The sequence below is a fragment of the Bombus terrestris genome, chromosome 14 (genome assembly GCF_910591885.1).
Source record: "Bombus terrestris chromosome 14, iyBomTerr1.2, whole genome shotgun sequence".
Classification (NCBI taxonomy): domain Eukaryota; kingdom Metazoa; phylum Arthropoda; class Insecta; order Hymenoptera; family Apidae; genus Bombus; species Bombus terrestris.
Window position 1 is genome coordinate 4,888,693 of NC_063282.1, and position 6,619 is coordinate 4,895,311.

At 33.2% G+C, this 6,619-nt stretch overlaps 1 long non-coding RNA gene across 1 annotated transcript in view; it reads right to left on the reverse strand.

Moving 5' to 3' along the window:
• The window catches only part of LOC125386272, a 336,686-nt gene that overhangs the window by 33,320 nt on the left and 296,747 nt on the right, over positions 1-6,619 (reverse strand). The window contains exons 2-3 of the long non-coding RNA XR_007226269.1: positions 3,321-3,389; positions 3,042-3,109 (exon numbers count right to left, since the gene is read on the reverse strand). This is a non-coding gene — a long non-coding RNA (uncharacterized LOC125386272). The remainder of the gene's footprint in view (positions 1-3,041; positions 3,110-3,320; positions 3,390-6,619) is intronic.

The window sequence follows — 6,619 nt, forward strand, 5'->3', positions numbered from 1 at the left end:
GGCGAACGTGAGAAGTCATCCGGGCAGTGAAGGGGTTGTTGCCGGAAAAAAGTGGAAAAACTCGGAGCGGACGTTGTTCCGCGGAAACACACTGGCAGCCTGTAAAACCGGTCGATCGCCAAAGAGTCCTCTAGTCCCTGGTCGGAGAAATCCGAAAAGGCTGTATACATGTATCCCCTGTACGGGGCTGCGTAACAGAAACCCCCATAAAAAAAAGAGATCATCCCTGCAATACATACGATCCTATAGTGGCTGAAGTATTCGTTGTCCTAAATAATGATAACAATAAATATTATAATAGAAGAACAGACACAACTCTGGCGGATTTGTATGTTACGTTTGTTGTAATAAAAAAGGACGAATAATGGCCGTTACATAAAAGTGATTGTCGTTAGAAAGTGGACGGGGAGAAGGCCTTGGCACTTCTCGTGCACTCCATAGCTTGTACTTTTATACTTCGTTCTATTCCCCCATCAACTGCTCTCGTGTTCTTTTACACGCTCTTCTTTTACGAACACCCACGCGATTTTCCTTCTTTCCACCTGGGCCCGCGACCAGCCACGCGCTCCGCTAATTAGCGCGTGTTTTCGTAAGATGGCGAGCGAAGATTAGCAGGTCTCTTGAGGTGAACTTTAGAAAAGGAGAGGAGGCTTGTGCAACCATCGACACTGTGAAATTATTGTATCTCTAGCGCGCTCCTCTATTACAATAGGAAAGTGGAAAATTCCGAGAAACGCCTGAGGAAGGAAGATAGAAATCGAGAATTACTCTTGATGGAATATAATAAAGTCACAATTAAAACATTAAGTGGATATATTAATTGATTTAACCGCAGCTAGTTCCTTACGTGTTTCCTACACGCGTAGACTTATTTTCAGAGAATTTTCATGTATTGCTGCTTACAATTTCATGGTACACCAAAGTTATGGTGCAAAAGGATAGGTACATCCTGCTATTTCATTAATTTCCATCCTGTTATTTCAATGAAAATTAAAAATTATTTTGTCAAGAGCACATATACACTTTCAATAATTTCAAAAACAAATTATATGAATCCTGTCATTTTAATAAGTTTGGTAGTACTTTAGTTGCAACTGCGAAACGAATAAAACTAATTCTGAATTGTCATTTTACGTTCGTTACGAGGTTCAAGCACTTTATCTCCCTTTAGATTCTTTCGAATTTTTGTTTCTACGATCAGAACTATCGATCGTATACTCTGAAATCTGATCAATTTGACGATTCGACGATGACCTCGCCATATCTCCTCTAGCAAGAGTAGAAGTTTAAGATTGAAAAGGGACGGTCGTCGATGAAACAGAGTTAATTTGCAGGCTCGAAGGCCAGAAAGTTTTTGCAAGGATCGCAGACTGTCCTCCATGCCGATACTCTTTAACTCTCGTTTATTTGGCCTGCTGGTGAACTCGTTCTTGCGTTTACAGGACCGCCCACTTTACGTTCCCCATGTAATTTTCATTCCACGCACTCGCACACGCGCTCTCGGGAAAAATAGAATATTCCATAGGGAGGAATCGACCGGCAGATAATTTATTTGCTAGCTTTAATGAAGTCAAATGTTGCGATAAATTTAACGATGTCGTTAGCCGAGCACCTGAACACAGCCTCCTGGAAAAAGAGTACACGACTCTGCGTCTGATAATCTAAACTCTGCCATCAAACTCTACCACTAACATAAATAAAAAAAAAAAAACGAAAAAAAGAAGAGAAAAGAATGTAGGATACACGAGTAAGAAACAAGAAACTAGAGTATCATACAGTCGTCACGAAGATCACGACGCTTATCATAATTTACATTTTTCCTCATCGGATCGCGAGCAACTCGATGCATATGCATACACGTTCGAGAGACACACCTGCGCTCGATGCAATTTGTCTCCTTGATAAGGTGCTCGTGTTCACTTTGTTAATCACTGCCGCGCGACCACGACACGTTCTATCCACCTTTTTCGATTATCTTTTTCTTTTTTGGTATTCTATCAGTTCATCAAATGGCTATCACCTACGCGACATCAGTCGGAGTTGAAGTGAAAAATCGAAGGAAAGCACGTTAAACGGGTTCGTTGACCATTTACCGGGTTTCGTGCTAGCGTGAAGAATTTTTTCACGGGCACGAAATTTCTTTTCACGGCGATCGAACAAGCAGGTGTCCCGGGTGTGGTAAAAACAGCCGACGTAAACTAATGCCTGGTCGTCCATTACAGAGTAGAGAAGGCTCGTGTGTCCTGTCGGTTTCACGTTGGGCGTAGAAGAAACGCGCGTAATCGAGTGACTGACTGGCCTTGATAGTTACCGGTGTTGGCCACGTGAACCGATTCAAAGCGAAACAGGTACATTCGCGATCTCCTGATCTATCGATCGATGGCTAGCTTTCCGAATATACCTAGACTCCTACCGCGACGCTATTTACTCTCCAGTTATCTGATCACCAGTGAAACGAAAGCAACTACAGTGGCTTGACAAAGTGTCTGAACGCTTCTAAAAACTTTTGATGACTATGCCATGGATTTTATATAAAAGATTTTGCATAGTGCACGACATGATTACAATCGAGCCTATCAGAAGCTAATCCACTTTCTACTAATTTCTTTATTTCATTGTATAAGAATACGATTAATGTCCAGTGTTCAAGAAACAAATAACTTACATCAGATCGATCATTGCGAGAAGATGACATAAATAATACATTACAATAATAAATTCCAAAGTAAATTAAGAAAAAAAAATAGCAGTTTTGTATCATTGCTATTCTGTATCTTTCTATCCATGAAGTTGATCGGTGTGGTTTCAGAGCGGCTCGATTATCATGATATATTCATAAAATATACCTATTCGTGTAATATATTCGTGAGATACATTCATAAAAGATATACATTATATAAGTATATATTAATATTCAATTTAGGAATGAAAAATTTACAAGTTGTCAAATTATCAATCAAATTTTATTTTTTAATTAATAATAATTATCATAAAATATAAGAAATCGGCTTAAATAAAATACCAAGTAGATAGTTACTTACATTTTTGGCTTTTGAAATACCACTAGGTATTTTCCAGGAAACAGGAAGAAGGGGAAGAAGTGGCATACCTTTAACAAAATATGAATTATTATTATTTATTTTGAGAAATACAGCAATGGTTCTAATGAACTATATAAAATTCTAATGAACTATAATTAGAATAAAAAATTAAGATTCTAATATGAAAATTTAAAACCAAATTTTAGTTTTTAATTAATAATAATTACAGCGAAATACAAGAAACAAAATTAATAAAATACAATGTGCAAAGATTCTTACATGTATAAATTTAAAACACCGCTACATCCTTCCCAAAGAAGAGGGAAAAAGATGGAAGTTATGAAAAACCTGTAACAGAATATGTTAAATATTATAAGTTATTCTTGAAAACGTACTTGTGATTGTTAGAAAACTTAAAGCAATGAAAAATAAAACTCTATTCAAACGTGAAATTTTAATAATAAAAAGATTTGAAATTCTAATAAAGTTTAATTATTATATAAAAAGTGGAACTTTAACACAATAATGACAGACTTAGAAATTTCAATTTCTGAACGATCAAACATTTTTATTGTGTATTTCAATAGCAAAATTTTAAGATTTTAGTTCGATAAATAAATCAAAATGCAGTGTACGAAAAACTTACATTCTTGAGCTCCAGGAAAGGCTTTATCCTCTTGCGACACCTACGGCTTTACTACCGAAAACGAATGTTTAACAAAAAAAAAAAAAAAAAATAATAGACTATTGACACGTCCGTTTAAGTCAAATGACAATCGGCAAACACACTGACTCTAATTTCGCGTCTGATTATTATAATTAAATTTAATGAAAGTTGTTATGTTCTAAGTCAATATTAAATGTGCTTTAACGCAGCAAACACTGACTCTACCAACCGCATTGCGCGCGGTCACAAAAATATTCTGAAAGAAAAACTTTATAAGAGGTAAGGGATAGGAAATCGAGTGTTTGTTTACGAAAATACTGCTTTTTTAGAATTAATTATGATTTATTTACAATAGGTAGAACCATATATCGTATCAAGAGAACGAAAATATGCATAGAAATATCATACCAAGAATACGAAAGAAAATATATCGTTAGTTTATTTAAAATATTTTTCAAAATATTTTTTATTATTGTCAAATGCGTATATGTATGAATATTTTGTGATACGATTGATTTGTAAAAATTACCCGCCAAATTGAATGTCCGCCATTACAGCTTCAAACACTTTATGCATTACGTGACTTCCTTCTAATGCAACATGGCGCACTTTTTCTGACCGTTACACAAAGCTACACGATACGAAAAAGACCGCGATGCACCGAGCCTGTTCGAACTTGTCTGTGATAGCGTGCCTTCTCGAATGTAATAGAAGTTATTGAAAATGAGGAAATTAATAGTCAATATTATATTACGGACTATTTACAAACAAAGAAAATGAATGAAAATGAAAGAAAATGAAAAAGTTATTTGAATTTCTTATTCAAATGAAACAGAATCGAGAAAATCTATGTCAAAGTTATGTTAAATACTCTTTTCAATTTCATCGGAAACATAATTCAATATATTCAAAAGAAAAAAGTAATTTCCTTAATATTGCATTTTTTATCTTGGTATTCTTAATAAACCGTAAATTTAGAATTTGCTATATTAGATATTAATTAAGTCAATATCACAAAATATTTATAATAAATGGAGTTAATTGCATAGTGAATAAATATTACCAATTACCTAACTAAAAAAAGAAAACAAACGTATAATCAAATTATTTGAAAATAAAACAATGATCAAGGTCAAATTGCCTTTTGAAAACTCATACGAGCTACCGGCAAATGGGGCAATTAAAATGACAATTAAAAGAAATAAGATATGTAAATAATAGATTATAATGAAGTGTTAAAGAAAAACGTACAATTAAATGAAAATAGCGTGGATTTGAACTTGGTAGAAAAATTTGTATGAAAGTACCAAAGATACCTATCGCGAAGTGACACGAAGTGATCTACGTCTAATCTCTTTGATTGTCCACACTTAACTGACACCCCGTACCGCGATTTACCCAGGGAATTTCGTCAAGCAAGGAGTGGGAGGGGGGCGGCTCGTTAGTTACATGCACGAATAGGATTTGTCAAATTCCTGAGAAATTTTATGCTCAAGGATATGTTTTCAGCAACAAACATATTATGCCTCGAAAGAAAAAAAATACATTAGACTGAACAGTAAGATGTACCTAGAAACTATAAAAAGTAAACACAAATGATCTAGTATCATTTCGACGAACAAAAATGAATCTGAGAAACTCATTATTCGATAAAAAGCTGGAAAAAGATAATTTTTAATTGAAAATAAAATAATATCTGGGCCGAAGGAACTGTCATTAACTTATATCTTGTACATACGTATGTATACAGAAGAGCCTTTATACTTTTATTCGTATGACAATTTTTATTAATTATATGTTACTCATACATTATTATGAATCATTAATACTATTGTTAATCTGACGACTATAATCAATTATTCGTATAGATGTTAAAACATTCAACACTTATAACATCTATACGAATAATTGATTATAATCGTCTTAAAATTTCAAAACATTTAACACTTATAAGACTTTTTCGTATGTCATTCGTATGACAAGTTTCATGGATTATATGTATGTTACTTATACTTACTGTTATTATTCATAAATGTTATAAGACATTGAAAATTCTTTTATCATCATTTTTTATTAATTTCAATCGATATAGAACAAAATAAAATATGATTTTAATGTGGAGGGAGGTTATAGTATTAAAATAAAATCTACTAACCTTCTTAGAAACTTTTATTGTGTAGATTGTACAAAACATTTTGAAATCTCACTAGCACTGTAACGAGACAAGAATATTGCAATTAATAATCATTGATTAGTAAAATTTAAAACGTATATAAAAATGTATATATGTAAGATGTTTATTGAAAACACTACACTTCGCAAAAATCATCATGTATTGAAACAGTCAATTGTTCAGTACATTGATGAACCATGATATACAGACACCAATTATGAAAGCATCTTTGGCATTAATTTTACATTTAAAACTATTGTTCACGTTGTGTGCTAATTTTTGTACGTTGCTTAAGTTTATAAAAAAAGACTGACACGAGTACCAAAATTCTTCTTTTATGTGCAATATGAAGTTTACCGACTGAGCTTGAAAGGAACTATAAGAAGAAAGGAATATCGCCATCTAGCATAAAATAAAGAACAATCTTTCAGAGTTCGGAGCCATGAATATAAAAACACATATTATCTGATGAATATATACAATAGAATCATATACGAGGTGCAAAATGCAGAGTCACATCTAATTAGATAAATAGATTAAGAATAGTAAAACATTACCTAAGCAGGTTAGAAATATAAGAACTGTAACAACAACTATTTACAGCATTCTGCATCAGTTCTCTAAAAATTGAATACAATTTATCCAAGTAGAACAGTAAATCCTAATTATGTGATTAGATAGACAATTTCGAGATACCGTCTTCGAAAGAACTTCAATAGTTGTAAATAATGAATTGTA